General features: G+C 45.7%; 1 protein-coding gene across 1 annotated transcript in view; it reads left to right on the top strand.

The window, feature by feature from the left end:
* Positions 1-5,501: 5,501 nt before the first annotated feature.
* The window catches only part of ATP10D (ATPase phospholipid transporting 10D (putative)), a 772,711-nt gene continuing 761,010 nt past the window's right edge, over positions 5,502-17,202 (top strand). The window contains exon 1 of the mRNA XM_086962685.1: positions 5,502-5,896. The gene's annotated coding sequence lies outside the window, so the exon portion shown is untranslated. The remainder of the gene's footprint in view (positions 5,897-17,202) is intronic.

The following is a 17,202-nucleotide window of genomic DNA, read 5'->3' as shown; positions in this document are numbered from 1 at the left end:
ACCCTCCATTTGACTTTCACCCCCTTTCGGTCTCCCTAAGGGCCTCAGAGCAGTGTCTGATCCTCTACACCTCCAGTGTAAATGCTCCAGTTACAATAAAATGTTCGCCATAAAGCGCTCCACAGCTCTTTAGCAGTTACGTGTGCACTACTCAAAGTTCTTAAAAGCCCACAATTCAGTAGAATTATTATGCTCTCACCCCACAGACACACACACATACCTCAGTTCACAACTGCCCTTATTTGGAGCCCCCAGTGCTTCAGACCCTGTCGGGGATCACTGTACACTGGTTCCCTCTGCCTCGGGTTAGAACACTATATGCTAGTATAAAAAGGGGCAGCCTCGAACAGTGCAAACCCCCCACCTCCTTTTAAGGAACAGTCCCACCAGCCCGGGTGAGTGCAGGCAGATCGATCTGGGGCCGCAGAAGGTAGGGTCTGTTTATTTTCCATTAGAAGCTCCACCTATTTGAGAGGTCGCTTCTGAGATTGTGTTCTAAACATAGATGTGGTGTTTTGCACCCCTCCCCCACCGAGTCTCCCTTACTGCCCAAGCGTGTGTGATTTACAGATGTCAGTCACACTGATTCTGCCAGAGGAAGAGCAGATCTTTATTTTCTTAATGTACCTTCTTGTGGAAACGCTTAACTGACAGCCTGATACTAAAAGCACACAGGTGGTATTAAAATTATGGTTTAGGAATCCCAACCTCATAATTTCTCTGTCAAATGTAGTCCCTTCTTAAAAATAATTGGGGGATTTTCCGTTGGTTCGTGCCTCTAACTCAAATCTTCACTCTGATAGAGCACAAGGAAGCCAAATAAGTGTGTTTGAGGCACTGTCCTCTCTTTCCTTTTTACAGACCAGGACACTGTACTCTTTCTTATGCCTCCTCTCTTAATCCTTTGCTTTTCTTTCATACTTCTCTACCTCATTGTCTCTTCCCTGCTCTCTGATTTTGCTTCCATCCACCCCTTCAGTGCCCTGCTTTCATCTCCCCTCCTACTGTTTCAATCGCATTTCTCCTCAACCTTTTTAACTTTCTATCCCTTCTTTATCCTCCATCTTCTCCCTCGTTTCAGCACCCTCCTTACATCTTTCACTTCTTCCTTCATTCCACCTTCATCTTTCTGTTTCACTAGCTCTTTTCCTTACTTCTTTTCCTTCTTCTCTTCTCTCCCTCTCACCCTTGTAATTAAGTGAAGTTAAGTCAAGTCGTAGTTTATTGTATGACTAATTAAAATATCTTTACAATTCCCCCCAATATAAATAAAACATATAAAAGAAGTATTTTTACATTCACATCTAAAAACTAAAAGACATTAACGCAATCCCATTAGTTGTTTTGAAAAAGTGCAAGTGCTTATCTTTCGATTCAAAATGTTAAAAACACATTTGTTGGGATTCCTGATCACAAACATCATTCTCCTAGCCAAAGCCCTAATAGCGCTTCAACTTGTTTTGCTGTAGTCTCTCCCACTCTACTGAATGAAAAGCAAAAAAGACAGTCTAACAGTAAGGCGGTACGCTATGACATCATAATGGGTGCTACAATTTAAAACTAGAGCATGAGTTTTCAAAAGTATAATATTTTAGTCCATGTTTTAAAAGCCTACGACAAAACAGAGTCTCTTAATGATTTTACATTCAGTCCATTTGTTACTGTGATGGGTCAACTGTGGCCTTGCAGCGCAGATCGTACTTGTTTAGTTTACTCCCCATCGGCTTGCCATAAAAGTCTTCTGACCATTGTCATGCGTTTGACCCCCTGGCAGGCCCGAATAATGGAAGTGCCCTCCAACCAGCATATCACCGCTTGCCTGCACAAACAAATGTTCAGATCATTAAAGATGAATTTTAAATACTGTCTCCTCTGGTCTGTGACTGCTGGGCAAACACATAATAAGTGGGTTAAAGATTCTGCTTGAAAACCACATAATCGACAGTTCGCGGTTTGGAAGGACTTTTTCCACGATGGATGCAGGTCTTTTGAATCATGCAAACCCATTCGGTAATCTGTAAAGCTCTTTTTTAACTGCAAGCTGAAGTGAGCAGATAGATATGCTTGTGGCTTTAAGGATCTCTAAGAATTGATGACGATCCACCCGTGCCAGTGATGGAGCAAAGTGGAGAAACAAAATGTTGTGCACCCCTTCTAAAGTCACACTTCCATAACCATAACTTGAACTGATTGAGTGATGTGTGTAACTAATCAACTTAGAATTAAAGATGCACCTACACAGACACACGTGGGAAACTAATTATGCTTATGTCGCAATTATAATTAACTAATTTTGTGATTTTGTCATGTTCTAAACTAATGGGCAGCTTTAAGATAACGGAATGCGCCATAAATGTGCTTTTGTTTACGTATTATTGTGGCAAAACGCGAGGATAAGCGAGTATATTACGCTTAAATGTGGCTATTTGCTAGGTAATTACTAATAGGGAAAACCTTAGAAAGGGGGGCGGTAAACAGAAGGGTTAAATTACTTAAAATTAATGTTCGTTTGTGTTTGTTTCTATGATAGTTCCCATTTTTGACTTGTGAGGCCTACATGAAAATAGAGTCACTTGATTATTGTGGTTACAAAAGAAGTACGCATGCACGAGCAAAGTCTGAGTTTGAATGCGAGCTGCTTGTGCCTGGAGTGACTATGGTTCAAGGACGGAGTGGCCTGGAAGTATAGATGGCTGCCAAAATGCTGAGCACAATGGTTCAGAATGTGGGAACACATAGCAAAGTTGCGAGTGGAGAACAGGACTAGGCCGGACTTGGGCCAAAACAAAGGACCCATTAGAAATTTGCGGACGGAAGGAAAAATAATATTGTGATGACGAGATGATGCTCATCCGCCCCAAAAATTGTCCAATCAGAACTCGAATTTAGGCTGAAAGTTACACTTTCAGAGAGATAGAGCTAGTGAAAAGGATATAAAAAGTGCTGATTTTATTGAAGAAAAAACTTCTCTTCGATTTCCTCCAGAGATGCTGCTGGAATGCTGATTTTCCTGAGATGTAAGACTCTGATTAATTTTTCTATTTCCTTTGTCAGAGAGATGCACTTTAAGTAGGGGTTTAGTTAGGGAAGCTATGGGAATAAATGATTATTTTGGAACTATCTGTCTTTTGATAATACTTGACTGATTAAATAAATGAAAATGTCTATTTCAGAGTTTTCTTAAATAAATTAATCTAACTAGCTTGAATTTAGAAATCCTTATTCTTTAAAATGTCGTATTTGAAATAAATAAATAAATAAATTAGATGAATAAATTTTAGACATGCTGAATGTGCTCTTAATATAAATTAGATAAATGGAGAATTAAGCTGGTCTTGAGTTTTCCTACGCCTAATTTTTTACTAGCAGATCCATTGATCTCAGTGGTGGTGTGTCTAAATAAAATGTTGTGTTAAAAATTAAAACCATGGTAAATTCATCTAAACTGCAGGTGTAAATAGTATAAATATTTAGTTTTAGTTTAGATACTCCACTATTTTACAGCAGCTCTCCTTTGAATTTCACTGATCTATGAAGTAGGATATAAGTATTTATGAGTGACTCGCAGTGTTATGTGCCCCACTGATGAGTAAGATGTATGATTTTGTACTTCAGGGAAAGGTGACATGGTTTTAGAAATTATTTCTGGAGTAGCGCTGCATCACCTGCGCTTGGTAATTACTTTTTTGTCTTCCAGCAGAGATTTCTTTTTAGCTGCATCATTAGTAGCTTTACTGAAGCTTGCTCTATCAACCCCATTTTCCCATGCTGTTTGTAAATCCAACTCAGCCAGTGAGATTCTCAGGTAACTTCCCCAGGAGTTCGGTATTTCGAGGTTCATCTGGTGCTTGATTTCATCCCAGTATAATCTATTCATGGTTTCTGGATTAGAAAAGCGGAATTAATGGCATAATTTAACAAAGCCACTCATGCCCCAAAATTTCTGATTCTGGAGGCCGAATTCCAGCCGTACCTGAGCTGGGGAGGCAGACTTTGGCAAGTCAAAGACAGCCTTATAAATCCTTGTCTGAAGTTCATTTAATAAATCAGCTTCCTTTCCGCACCAGGAGACTAGACCATATGACAGGCTGGGCTGAATTTGTGCGGCCATCACTTTTAACAGATGTGAATAGTTCGGACAGTCCAGTTTTTTGCGTAATAGTCTGTATGCATAAATTAATGATTGAGCTTTAGCTTTTATGGTCAATTTATGTTCCTTATGTGTTGCGCCCTGCCCTATTGTTACGCCAAGATATTTGAAGAAGCCTTGCTCTTTCACGATTGCCCCTTTCACCGACCATTTAAACTTGGTTGTTTTGGAATCCACTAAACGAACAATTTTAGTTTTTTTTTTGTTTAGCTCCAATTTTTTCTGATCCAGGTAGGTTACTAGGTTATTTATTGATCTTTGTTTGGCTCAGCAAAACGATGCCATCAGCATACTGTAAAACAGAAATTGACTCATTGGCCATATTCGGCGGGTGGCAATCGACTTTTTCCATATGCGTTGTAATATCTGAAAGGAACAAATTGTAATCATTTTTTTAGATCTCCCTAATATCCTCACTCATTTCCTCACTCTTTCCTGCTCGCTCACCTGCTTAATGTAATAAAAAAATTCTCTCTTTCATCTCTAAATCAGCAAGAGGAGACATGATCCAAGCTCTCATCATCTCACAGATGGTCTACGGTAAGACCTTTCGGGTAAGGGCACTGACACATCTTATTTAACATCTTAACCGCATCGCTGCGGTGGTTATTTTTCCGCTGTGCGGCAAAATGTAAACACCAATGTTACATGACGAGCTCAGCTCGTCATCAGCACACGACCACCGTGGCGAATGACGAGCTGAGCTCGTCATCAGCAGCGAAGGGGTTCAGCTATTACAGAATGCCGCTGCAAGACTGATGTTGATGTGAAGAAGACACACTCATATTTAACAAGCATTAAAAATGCAATAGGTCTCGCCTTTCATTAAGTTAAAACCATTTGCTTTGCTTTACAATACCATTAGCAAAGTAAATGGCTTTAACTTAATCAAAGGCGAGACCTATTGCATTTTCAGTGCTTGTTTAAATGTGATAACTAATGGAAGGGTTTGTCCCTTTATAAGCTTTATAATAAGCATAATTGCCTATGTGCTTTATTCAGCCTCATGGTAAGCGACATAGAAAACAGACAAATAGTACAAAACTTAAAGGGAGACTTCATCCCAAAGCAGCCATGTTATGCTGTGTCGGTTTTGTTTTGGATTTCTTGTATCTTTAGTTATCCCCGACTGACCCGGAGTAAACTCAAGTATCAGGCAGCAAGCAAGTCCCTTGCAACTAACTCGCCTTTTGTGCCTCCTTCGAAATTTTTTAAGGCTGATAAATATCGCAATTTTAGATCTGCGAAGTTATTTACCCAAGCGAAGTCGTACCCACATTCGGGACTGGGGCTGCGGTACAGTTGTTATCACACTCAAATTATACGGCGCAAGCGCACTGGGTGCAGGCGAGGGGGCGCAGGTAACGGTGAAAGGGGACAGAGGCAGAGGGGTTGGGCTAGAGTAGGGAGATGAGGAAATAGGCGAGAGAAGTTAAGAAAGGAAAACGAGACTTTGAAGCAAGCCAGAGGCAGAACAGCGGCTGCGGTCTGCGGAGGGCATGACAGCTCGGTTGAGATGAGGTGGGCGGTACAGGGAGGAGGAGCTTTCAGGGGAGACGGTGAGTGTGAGATTAGACATAGCAGCATTAGGAAGAAGAGGGCGGAGTCTTATGCGAGCCACCCGGAGGGGCCGTACTTTGAGTCAGGATTGCTGCTGGCAGGCTGAGGCGGACCGCGGACGGCGTCCGTCAGAAAAAGGCACCTGGCCACTGTGTCCCGTTATGTGTGTGTACGTACGAGCTCACGGTAAGGGAATATGGTCGTATCTTTGCAACACTATCATCGCTGCTGCTGTTAAATCTTTAACGGGTGAACATTACGGCGCTGGACACGAGCTGCTGTTTGTTCCTCCTTTCAGAACGGTGGAGGAAATTGTGTGAAAAGGACGGTGTGCTCGTGATGTCTGAAGAGTCATTTATTCGATATGCTTCCCCCCCACATAAAGTGTAGCTAGAGTACAGGCGCTCTTCCTCCCCAGGGAACCTGAGGAGAGTTAAACAAAGTAAAACGTTGCAGTGTTTGTGTCCTAAATGGGAGGGAGCTACTACCAGCACTAGAGTTTCAGCCGTCTGTTTCCAGTAAATACAATTAATGTAATTGATCAACAGCCTTTGCTCCAGGCACGAGTTAATACGTCTTCAGACCGATTCTCATTTTCGAGACTCCGCATACTCCACCTTTTAATAGGTACGGTAATTCCCTTAAGAAGCCTCTCATATTCAAGTTGCTTTGCCAACATTTGGCAGGAGCCTACTGCCGTATTTTTTTGGTTTTACAGGTCTTGACAAGTGATTTAAGTTTGTGAGACAAATGTATCGCTTATCAGCTTTATATTGAATTGTTGAGGAAATCAACTAGAGAATTGACTAAATATGCCGGAAAAAAACCTCGAAGCATTAATTCTCTGTCGAATGCACGATATATTTTCATAATTGATGGTTTGTGTATGGAAAGAGCTTCCCTTTGAGTTTAATACACCATGTACACAAATTCAACCTCTTCAGTTATGTTGACATAGAGATTTGTAAAGCGCAGCAATAGAATTGTGGCGCTAGAGAATAGTCAACTTAAACAGAGGACCTAGCTGTTGGAGGAGATTAGTGCAAGTTGCAACAGATCCACAGAACGAGATCTTGTAAGGTCAGTTGATGTTTAATATCCTTGGCAGACAAGGGTGGCAGGACAAGTATATGCTTGACGTCTGCTGTTTACCTACAGTTGAGGCGACACGTCTTTCTCACTCACCATCTTCAAATCTTTTGCTGTTTATAATCTGTATTCTTTTACATCTGTACGCAAGAGATCCTTGCTCCCACGGTCCCACCCATTGTGAAAAGGGGTACGGGCGTACGTTCTTTTTTTAAGTGTATGTTTCCTTGAGGCTTGACTACTAGAAAAGTGCGAGAGGAGCCCAATTGATCACCTGCAGTTTTAATAACATGTGACTGGGAGGTGTTCTTTTGAACCCTTACTTATCACCAACTAAATAACAACGGAAAGCGAATGTTGAGTCCGAGGTTTCCCAGCATGCATGCTGCAGTGACATGGTACTACCAAGGAAGACCCTACAGCTAAAGCCCAGGTCAGCTTTATAGCTTAACACTTTAAGGTCAGTTATTACTAAACATCTAATTTAGCAATGTTACATCTAACCAGCTAGTTCCTCGCAGGCCTGGCTCCCAGAATTTTTATTTGGGTGGGCCAAGGGTGCATTCGGGTGGGCCACTGCATGCCCGATTTGTCACATATGTCGAGCCAAGCCTCCTTCTGGGCCCTCCTTTCACTTCTTAGTTTTAAAAGGACCAGTAAAACGCATTCTTTCATATCTAAATCTTTCTTAATGTTACCCCGTTTTTTCCATGTAATGTCCCTTGGGAAGAGGAGGTTTCTGAGGTGGGAGTATCAGGCAAGTGACACTTTTTGGGCTCTCCCTCTTGACCTCTTCCTCGGAATCCCTTACTACCACCCTCCACCAGTGCCCTTCATCTCTCCGTAGCCCCTCCCCCAATGACTTCCTCTTGGATTCTCTCACTGCTTCCCTCCACCAGTGCCACTCATCTCTCTGCAGCCCCTCCCCTCTTGACTTCCTCCTCAGACTCCCTCATCAGTGCCCCTCATCTCTCTGTAACCCCTCCCCCTCTTGACCTCCTCCTCAGACTCCCTCACCAGTGCCCCTCATCTCTCTGTAGCCCCTCCCCTCTTGACCTCCTCCTCAGACTCCCTCACCAGTGCCCATCATTCTCCATAACCCCTCCCCCAATGACTTCTTCCTCGGATTCCCTCATTGCCACCCTCCAACAGTGCCCCTCATCTCTCCGTAGCCCCTCTGTCATATGCATTTCATTTGTTGTATAGTGCTACTCGTAGTGTAGGGGGTCGCGTTACTTAACATCACGCACACATTTTACAGAGATAATGAATCATACAAGTACGTAAATCAGTCTACAGGGAATGTCACATAAACCAATGAGGATTACAAGGAATAGGGTTCACATGTCATCCATACTGGTGGGCAGTATATTTTAAGAACGTTTAGTCTGTAGAAGCACAATCTCTGAATTAAAGCATACCCCAGTGGTAGGGGGTTGGCTTTACTGATAAAAATGTATATCTGCCCAAACAAACTCTTTTTAGTAACATTAGAATAATGAGACTGGAGAAGTTCTGACTTTATCACAACACAAAAAAAGCTAAGTTATAACTATACCATTCAGGTTTGCATGCAGATCTTTGACAGTCCATAAGTCACTGTCATGTGATAGGATCGTTGCTTCTGAACTGCAAGTAACACAATAAGCTCTGAGACAAAGGCAGCAACCGACTGAGTTATCCACATAAAATACAGTTTATCTGCATTTCAAAACTTCCAACAGACTGTAGTGTAGTTCCTATATTCCCAATAAGCTCTGCGCATTGGAATAACATAAACAGTAGTTTAGATGTAGGACTGAGATCGACTAGGTCTCTACTGAATATGTTAGACTTAATTAGGTATGCCTGCTAGCTCAGAGGTCACTAGAAACGTTCTCGAATGAACAGGAAGGAGTTAACTTTCCTGATTAAACAAGAAGGGATTAGTTTCTGACAACCGCATAAACATGACAACTTTGCTCCCTCCAAAATAAGGAGTATATCTCCAGAGTCGTGTGAAAACAATAGATAGCTATTTCACTCAGTCAATCGTGCATGCTTAGTTTCACAAGAGTGCAGAGAAATTGAGAGATGGGCGTTTTCAATAAAAGGTGTTATTTATTGAACAGTCTCACTTCTCATGCAAGAGAAGTGAATTGCCACAATTGCATTACTTATCATAAAGTAAAGTGCGTTCAGTAAAAGGAGTATTATGAAATAATACTTTAAAAGCATTTATATGGTTTCTGAGCCATATGATAGTTAAAACTGATAAAATATATAAAATTACATACAATGATAAAAGTTGACTAAACATACTCAACTGGTGCTTCTAAAATCGCCTACCCCGGTGAACCTAACCTAAGCCTAGTGCGTGGGAAGGAGTAAGTGAGATGCAGTTTAAGTTAAGTTAGTTTTGCCAATAATCTGAATCAAGAATTCTCTAAGGATCTAATCGGCTCCGTACCTTGGTTTTAGAATGAAGGAGGTCTTGTATCTCGTTCTCAAGACTCGATCTCCCAGCAACCCGCGAGGGTGACTGGAAACACTGGAGCTGGATTTCTCGGCAGGAGAAAAGACAGCGTCTCTCTCTCAGTGCGTCAAATGGGAGGGTCAGCTTCCTTCAGCACTCGCATCAGCTGGGCTTTGGGTAAGTAGATAGCCGCTCTGCTCCAAACCACTGTGTGTTGCTTAAGGCAAATGCCGGTATATTTATACCTGGAAGGTGCCGTGTTTGATGTAAGGTTGGACATAAGACGTCACTAAGAACTATCACCAAGAACTGGCAGTTCTTCTTCTTTTTTTAAAATGTTTTTCTTTTTAAACACCTTTATTAATGCAAACGGGTACATACACGGCTTGCAGCCTACAACCCCTCCGGGCCGGCTATGCAACATAACATATACATTCAGCAATCATGTGTCTAGTAATACACAGCCATGTGCTGTCAACCCTGGGGTACGGCGGCGCTAAGGTTCTTAAGAGGAGATATTTTGACCGCAAGGAACAGCTGGACCCATGGCAGATCATCATGCATAAGTCCACATAAATGGTACAGTAGGTCCGTGTAAGCCTTATCCTCAGAAGTAAGAAATGAAGGTGCATTTTATATTGAAAGAAACCCCCCCCCTCTCCTAGTGCAAACCCCCCCCCCCCTATATACAAAACCCCCTGAAATCCCCCCCCCCCCAACTATGCAACCAGTTCGCTGACCTTCATGCTGCAAAAAGCTACTCTACGTGGTGCTCTAATGCTCGTGACTCCCCGCCCTGAGTATACCCACCCCAGAGTGTGCAGTGTGTGCTCAGTGCTCCCCCGGTGAATGACCTGTGTATGCCACAGCTGACATCCTACTACGGTGTGGCCAGGTATCAATACTCCACCCAGCCACCGCTTACTCCCAACAGGTCCCCATCTAACGTCTCACACTATACCGCCATGAAGAGCCTTCACCAATGTGTAAATCACTGCGTGCCCTCCACCCCTTCCTTCTGTGTATCGGCAATGTCTTCTCTGGTGTGTCTAAAGGTGTTATATAGACCCCAGAAGTTTTTGGGGTGACTGGTGGGGGGAAGAAGCTCGCTGTAGTGTTCAGTTTGTGTGCAGCAGAATACCATGTCTCTGGCCCACTGCTTCTTTGTTGGTGTCGGACCCCTCATCCAGCACTGTGCTACTGTAAGTCTTGCCAATAGTAGGCCCATGTCTGTCAATCGCCTGTATGCCACCGGTATCGCCTTTGAATAGCCCAGCAGTGCTAAGGCCTGGTCAACAGGAAGCTCATTATTCAGTATCTCGATCAGCTCTGCTATTACTGCTCCCCAGAACTCGTATATCCTGCGACATCCCCACGCCAGGTGGAGGAAATCAGCCACAGGCGCATGGCAACGCTCGCACTCGGGGGATTGCCGAAGGCCATAACGGTGTAGCCGCTCTGGGGTGTAGTACACCCTCTGCAAGAATTTAAAATGGATCAACCTGTGGCGTCCATTCAGGGACAGCTTTCTGGTGTTAATGCAACAATATTTCCACATAGGGTCATCTATCGTGATTTCCAAGTCACTCTGCCAGGCGAGGCGGGCCTTAGAGGGTTCCTGCGCCCTATGCGGGGTAATGGCCTTGTATAAGTGCCCTGTCATATGTTGTGAAGATGCAGTGTCTATGACATGGGAAAGTTCCGGTATGTCTGGCGGCTCATCCAAGTCTGGGCCCAGAACGTCCATCAGGGCACTTCGGACTCTGTGAAACTGGAACCGCTGTAGCAGCGTTGGGCGATCTACTCCCTGGGCTATCTGGTCCCATGTTTTAACTTTCCCTTCTGCAAACATCGCACCCGCAGTCTTAATCCCTAGCTCGTGCAAGGCCCGGACAACACCCTTCTCTTCGATAGGAGATAGCCACTGCATCCACTCCACCGACATTAAGGGGGAGTAAATCAACTCGCCTCCCCTGGCCTTCAGCAACGAGTTCCAGGCATGCTTTGTAGCCGTAATCGAGTACAGCACTCCGATTCTGCGGGAGTGCAGACCGTGGCGGGGAGTGGAAGAGGGTCCGCAAAGAGTTCTTCCATCCGCACATGTGGGATGTTCCTCTCACCATGAATCCACATATGCAAATGGGCGGCCTGAGCCACCCTATAGTATCGCTCAAGATCAGGCGCGCCAAGGCCCCCGAGCTCATACGGAAGCGTGAGTGTGCTCCACTTGACCCTTGGTTGCCGACCACCCTAGGCCAATCTAACCATCAGTTTCGTTAAGTTCCCAAAGAAGGCTTTCGAGAGTATAATGGGCAGAGTATTGAACAGGAAAAAAAATCGCGGTAGAATCACCATCTTCATGATAGCTATACGGCCCATCAGGGAGAGAGGGAGTTTGCACCACTTTTCCACATCATCCTCACACTTACTGAAGGCAACACCATAGTTCTCGCGGAACAGTACCTCCGCATTCGTGTGAATAATGATGCCAAGGTATCTCACCGGGTCTGTCGACCAGTGCAGAGGATATTCCATGCCAAAATGGTTAGTCACCAGAGTCAACGGGAACACAACTGATTTCTCCCAGTTTATCTTGAGGCCAGAGAGAGCCCCGAATCGCACCACCTCCCGTAGAACTGGGGAGACGTTTGTCTCCAGGTTCCGCACATAGAGTAGCGTGTCATCTGCATATGTCGAGATGACTATTTTGTATGTCGGGAAACTGACCCCCCGGTGCCAGTGATACTCTCGTAACGCGCATGCCAGTGGCTCAGCGACGAGGGCGTAAAGCAACGGGGACAGTGGGCAGCCCTGTCTCGTGCCTCTACTGATGTTAAAAGGATCCGAAAAGCGGTCTCCTAGGCGCACCCTAGCAATAGGTCTCCAATACAGAGCTCCAACCATCTGCAGGAACGGCTCCCCCAATCCCAGCCTGCGCAGGACCCTAAGCATGAATGGCCACTCTACGGAGTCGAAGGCCTTCTCCATATCCAAAAAGATAGCAACAGCCTTCGCGTCCTGCCTCACATGCTGTAAGGTGCCCAACACTGCGTATGTTATAGGTTAAGTTCCTTCCAGCCACAAAGCCAGACTGTTCCGGGGCCACTATTTCAGGTGCGATAAGAGATAGTCGAGTGGCCAAAACTTTGGCATAGAGTTTGGCGTCCACGTTCAATAAGGATAGTGGTCTATACGAGCTGCAGATATTAGAGGGTCTGCCAGGTTTCAAGATGGTAACCAATAAGGCCTCCCTCATAGTTTTTGGCATGCTGCCATCCTCGCAGATCTCATCAAATAAAGAAGACAGGTGGGGAATAAGTTTATCCTTAAATGTCTTGTAGAACCCTATCGTCAAACCGTCTATCCCAGGGGCGCTATGGGAGCGAATGCTAGCTAATGCGTCAGAGATCTCGTCTGCCCGTATAGGGGACATTAGGAACTCCCTGTCTGATTGGGCCAGGAACTGCATCTGTATGTGTTCCAGGTAGTCGTCCATATCCGATTTTAAGTTTTCCGTTTTTGCAGTGTATAAATTGGAGTAGTAGTCACGGAATTCCGTCATGATCTCCTCATCCGCCGTGACAATGCTCAAACACGAGGTAACAAGTTCAGTCAATTTAGGGGCTCTCCTGGTATTGCGCAATATTCTGGCTAATAGTGAGCTAGGGCGCTCGCTCTCACCATAGGTCCTTGCCGTGGCATATTTCCCCATATAACCTACCTCCCTATCCGCCTCCTCGTTGTATTCTGAGATAAGGGATCGGATTCTATCTGCTACAGAGGGGTCTGGATTATTCAAGTGTTGTTTCTCCAGGTCGGCTAATTGAGACTCCAGGGAGCGCAGTCGCTGTCGTATGGCCTTCAAGACACTAGAATGTTTGGACATAGCAATCCCCCGGATGAAGACCTTGAACGCCTCCCAGACTGTGTTGAAGGTATCCACAGAGCCTATATTTTTCTCAAAAAAGAGATCTATTTCTTCTGCCAGTTCCCCTCTAAAAGCATCGTCTAACAGCGCATACAGGGGGAAGCGCCATGTAAACGGGGGGACCCTGCGTATCGGCGTCTCCATAACCAGCATTACCGGCGAGTGATCAGACAAAGTGCGCGCAAGTATAGTGCATGACAAGATTTGGCTAGTGATGGGATAGGAGGCCAACCAATAATCGATCCTGGTATGTATGTTGTGAAATGACGAGTAGTGAGTGTACCCCCCCCCTGCAAGGGTTCCTACTTCTCCATACATCAACCAAGTCCAGTGTCAGCAGCTCAGCCTGGAGAGCCATAGCAGCCGCAGCTGGCCTGCGTTGGGGCCCAGAGGACCTATCTAGTTCCGTGTCTAGCACCAAGTTGAAATCTCCCCCCCCCCCCCCCCCCCCAGAGCATGTGCGCTGAAGAATATTCTCTGCAGCTCCGAGCCAGCTGTTCATAAAAAACTGGGGAGTCGTAATTCAGGCCGAACACATTAACTACAATCAAGTCATGGCCCTTCCCTATGCATCTTGTTATTAAAAAACGACCCTCAGTATCAGCCTGAACCAGTTGTAAATCTAGATTAGAGCGTGGATTAACCCATGTCAGAACTCCCCTAGAGTGTGTGGTGAACCCTGCCACATTGGTGTTCCCCACCAGACCTCTGTGTTGCAGCATTGTGCTTGTGAGTGGTAAATGGGTTTCCTGTATGAGAGCCAGGTCTATGTGGTGTCTCTGTTAGTAATGGAGCACTTTCCTCAACTTCCTATGGTCATTCAAGCCTCTGACATTCCAGGTCAAAGCTCGAAGGGTGTTGAAAGGATTTTCTGATTCCGTCACCGGAGCACTAGACATCTGAGGCAATGGAAGTCAATACAGTAGTATTGAATTACAGGAGCACAAGCATTCGTTAGATTTTCCGGATGAGCCAGCGAACATTCTGCAAACTTTACCCTTCCCCCTCCATCCCCTTCCCCGCCCACCCACACCAGACCCTCCCCAACCTGGTCCGACAGTTTCCCGCTGCCCACCCCTCCCCCACCCCCCACCCCCCAACCCCAACACTTCAACCGAACATACCAATCTCACAACTGTGCGTAGTGCGCGGGGGCAGAGGCAGCCTAGGGATATAAACTCTGCCAAAACTCTCATAACACTCTTGTAGCCTTCCACCCGCCCCGCCGTGCACAAAGTATTGAATTAGAGCAACGTTCCTATGTTCCAAATCCCGCCATAAGTAGTCCTCAGAGCCCCTCCCTGTGCATGAAAGTAGGCCCGGTCAATTGCGCCTATGCAGGACAGGTCAAAGGAGAACCCAGGGGGCAGGTTGCACATTGTCCAAAGTACATCTCCCCGCTCCCGCTCCCCAGTGCCCTTATCTGTATATTCCGCCCGCAACTCAGTCCGAAACGTCTTTACTCATGACATCTTCAATAGGGAGTGTTCTCATGGGCCTCAAGTTCTAGTTGCTGCATCAGAGTCCCGCAGCAAGTCGCCACTCTCAGAACACATTCAGTCTTGGTTGTCCATACGGCTGCCGCCCCCCTCCGCCTCTGGTGTCTCTTCATTGTTCGAGTCTTAGTTCCCTTGACCAGCGTTTCATGGCCTGCTGCAATGCCTTGGGGTCCGTGAATATGTGCGAATGTCCACGTCGATTGACTCGTAGTTTAGCCGGGTATAACAGGGCATAGTCTAGCCCCATTTCCCGGAGGCTTTTTTTGTGAGGGATAAATTGCTTTTTTTCTTCCTGTACCTTTTTTTTTTTTTTTTTTTGTGTAAGACATTTATTGCACATTGTCATAGAGGTAGTACATACAATTCGCCTACAACCTGTTAAGGCCGGCTGTCCACATTTTCAGAGAACTGAGTCAGAGGGACATCCATACACAGCCCATCAGCCGACAACCAGAGGTCCGGCGGCGCGTTTTCTGTGTCAGTGTAGGCTTATTATACGACAATGCAACAGTATGGTATACATGCTCGTTCAGTCTCACATTTTCTGTATTTTTTAGCCAGAACCCCTGAAACCTAGGGGAAGGACATAACATCAGAACAATAACCCCCATTAAAACTCAAAGCACTGTGTCACAGCATTCTCCCCCCCTCATTGCCCCGTCATGTATCTCACAGAATAGCAGATGACCTGTAGTAAGTGTGTGCTCAGCACGTTTCATCATCAGAGGCCACTGGGGCGGGAACCCATAGGTAGGTCCTCCTCATAATTGAGTAAAGTATCTTTGCAATAGGTCAAGTCCTCTAGCCAGTTTTTTACCTTCGGTTTCCGCTTGCTGTTCCAATGTATGGATATTCTCCTCTTCGCCATCAGTAGTGCGATCACACACAGTTTACGTCGCCTTGCTCTCAATTGTGGCACCAACCCCAGTAGGCAGACTTTAGCAGTACATGGTAAGGTAGCCCCCAAGATAGTGTTGATAGTTTGTACCACCTGATCCCAGTATTGCGCTACCGCATCACAGTGCCAAGCTAAGTGTATGAAATCTGCGTGTTCCTGTCCGCATCTAGTACAGTTGGAGTTGTCCCTCAGACCATATCTATGTAGTCTCTCAGGCGTATGGTACATGTGATGTAGATATTTATAATGGATCAGCCTAAGATTTCCATTTGGTGTCAGCATCCCCGTTAGCATGCAGGAAGCCTCCCACTCCTCCTCCGTGAGGATGTCCCCCAGCGCAGTGCTCCATTTTTCCCTGGCTCTTGTAGTGTTACCCCCGATGCTAGTTTGCGCGCTGCGGTATAGTCGAGATACCAAGTGAGATGCTGAGGGGGTGGTGAGCACGAGTGTCAGTGGTGCAAGTGTTTGTGGTTCTGCTGGGAACGTCTGAAAATGTTCTTTTACCGCCCTCTGTAATCTGTAATAGTTGAAACTAAACAACAGAGTTGGATTTTGGATATATGATAGTTGGTCTAGCGTTATAAATTGCCCATCTTTATACAAATCGCCTAGGGTATCAATGCCAGCACTTTTAAGAAGGTCCATCCCCACCTGTTCTTGTGTGACAGATAGTGCCGGATGGTGAGCTAATGGGAGTGTTGGGGCGTAGAGTGGCGTGCACTGTGCCATCCTACTGAGCGTCCTCCATGCTTCTACCGTGGTGTTCACTGGGTTAATGTCGTGGTCGTGTAGCCTTGGACGATTGTGTGTTAGAATACTTGTTAGCGGGATGGGATCAGCATCCCCTTTTTCTACTGCAACGTGCGTTAGAAATGGAATCTCGTGGAACCAATAATGCGCAAATTGCGCCTGCGCACACTGATAGTATAGGTAAATGTCTGGTACCTGGAACCCCCCTTTTGCGTACGGCAGTGTCAGAGTCCGTAGTTCTAGCCTAGCCTGTTTCCCCGCCCAGATTAAGGAGAGCATGAGAGATTTTATGTTACGAAACACCTCCGCCGGGGGCTTGATAGGTATGTTATTGAACAGATATAAGAATTTAGGCAGGAGTACCATTTTTACTATGACGAGTCTATCTGCTAGTGATAGCGGTAGCCCAATCCATCTCTTGACCTTGTCCTCTAGCGCAGACACGGTTCTCCCGTAATTGGTGCGGATGACCAGTTCCGTGTCTCTGTGGATCCAAACGCCCAAGTATCTCGTCGGCTCTTCTTGCCATTCCAAGGGGTAGTCCAGCACCGTGGGCTGGGGACCGTCCGTCAGTGGGAGTATGATGGATTTGCTCCAATTGATGTGAAGACCTGAATAATGGCCGAACTTAATGTATTCCCGCAGCAGCGGGTTGAGATTCGTCTCCGGGTTTTTGACGTAGAGGACCATGTCGTCTGCGTATAAAGCTATGTGTATTGGCCGCGTGGGTAGCTGAATAGCTGAATAGTGGTGGTGCTGTCGTATTTTACATGCCAAAGGCTCCAGTATGAGGGCAAATAGCATTGGCGATAGAGGGCATCCCTGCCTAGTGCCACGCTTGATGTCTATCGGAGCTGATAGATGCTTGTTCAC

The sequence above is a fragment of the Lissotriton vulgaris genome, chromosome 3_1, assembly GCF_964263255.1.
Source record: "Lissotriton vulgaris chromosome 3_1, aLisVul1.2, whole genome shotgun sequence".
NCBI classification, from domain to species: Eukaryota; Metazoa; Chordata; class Amphibia; order Caudata; family Salamandridae; genus Lissotriton; species Lissotriton vulgaris.
This window is presented reverse-complemented; position numbering and strand designations above follow the sequence as displayed.